Here is a 1,535-nt window from a genome sequence, read left to right as displayed (position 1 = left end):
ATTTTTTTATGCATCTATTTATAGCTATTATTTATGCCTATTGATTTTCTCTTTCAATGCTGCTTGCCTTGTTTGTGTTTAATAATGATAATGACTGGTTATTATTAAAGAGGTTAAAAAAAACAATGCACTGAGTTGCTACGTAATGAACTAAATTACTTGGAAGCACTGTTTATTCCGGTTATTATAAATAATACATGTAGATGATCCTTGAACATTTGTATTTCTGCTATATCACTGCCCCCACCGTTTTATAAGCCATGCATGACAGTGATTTTACAACAAAGCACCTTCTTAAAATCACTGTAACTCGGGGGGCTTTATTGATCTATTATTTCGCCATATTTACACACTAAAACAAATCCTATTTCGACTAAAATGTCATTAACGAGTAAGTCTGATCATGCAGGCACATGTACTGCTCCGAATCAGGACGGTGTCTGTATTGTGTGAAGTGGACAGATGCAATAATGTGACTTTTACGCGAGTTGTGCGCGCGGAGTAACTCACTCTTGTGATCTCGTGTCACTGACTTCCTTCTTCAGAGGGGACCATTGAGAGATCAGGTAAGGGCTGGCCAGCACCCACTACACACTTTAAATCATCTCAGCACTGGGGATTTCAGGTTTCCATGTCTTGTCATGTCGCTTTGCGTTATTTCCCCGAGGTTTCATCTGATGTTCTGCACGAACTGTCGGGATTTCTGTCATTATACACAGCTTGAAGGTTAGCACAGGCTAGTTAGCTTCAGTTGAACACACATTTCCCCGCACGCTGCCATTATTAAAGGGCCTTTAGAGGATAAACGTGCATTTGAGAGGCTTATCGCCGATTTGTCTTCACACAAGTGTTTTATTTACAGATATATCGGTGTTGTTGACCTTACGCGGTCATGTCTCGCGATAGCGCGTCAGTTTTATTAGCCGTTAGCTGAATTAGCCGTCAAAGTCATTTTACGTTTATGCACATGCGTGTTAGCAAACTGGATTTTTAACAAAACATTAAGACTGTTTATATTAGCATGGCGTTATGAATAAACGTTGTCATTTTAGCGTCGTTTGGACTCGTAGTTGTGTGTGAATGACTCCTACATACAGGCCTCGTTTATCTAAACAAAGTTTTACATGGCACGAGATATGTTTGTTTTCGTCTGTCACGGTCGTAAACACTGCTGTTTAAAGAGTTTTGTCTGTAAATGTCATGAAGTGGGTTCACGGAGTGACACGTCGGCGAAACGAGCCCGTTGACATGATATCCACTGAGTATAACACGTTTCAGTCTTTATATGGAAATAAACCCGACACAAAGTTTTGGATCTGTGCTGTCAACCTACACAGCGTGTAAAATGCTGTCTAGGTAGGGAACGACACAACTTAGGTGTGTAGGTGAATATTTCAGGTGCCTTTCAGGAGAGAAAGTCTTGTCCATCAAGGTGTGAATTAGTGTTGGGTCGTTCTTGAACGAATCTTTAATGTGATTCGGGAAGAACGAGTCGTCTCGGGGAGTGATTCGTTCAGTCGCGCATGCGCAACATC

At 40.9% G+C, this 1,535-nt stretch overlaps 1 protein-coding gene across 20 annotated transcripts in view; it reads left to right on the top strand.

Moving 5' to 3' along the window:
• The first annotated feature begins 487 nt into the window (after positions 1–487).
• Positions 488–1,535, top strand: part of LOC107594301 (oxysterol-binding protein 1-like) — a 20,054-nt gene continuing 19,006 nt past the window's right edge. For 19 of the 20 annotated variants that reach the window (XM_016284301.1, XM_016284319.1, XM_016284316.1 and 16 more), the window contains exon 1: positions 488–566. The gene's annotated coding sequence lies outside the window, so the exon portion shown is untranslated. The other variant, XM_016284300.1, reaches the window with a different exon arrangement.

Source organism: Sinocyclocheilus grahami, unplaced genomic scaffold, assembly GCF_001515645.1.
Source record: "Sinocyclocheilus grahami isolate Dianchi unplaced genomic scaffold, SAMN03320097.WGS_v1.1 scaffold181.1, whole genome shotgun sequence".
NCBI classification, from domain to species: Eukaryota; Metazoa; Chordata; class Actinopteri; order Cypriniformes; family Cyprinidae; genus Sinocyclocheilus; species Sinocyclocheilus grahami.
The sequence above is the reverse complement of the archived record's forward strand: the minus strand, read 5'-3'. Positions and strand labels throughout refer to the sequence as shown.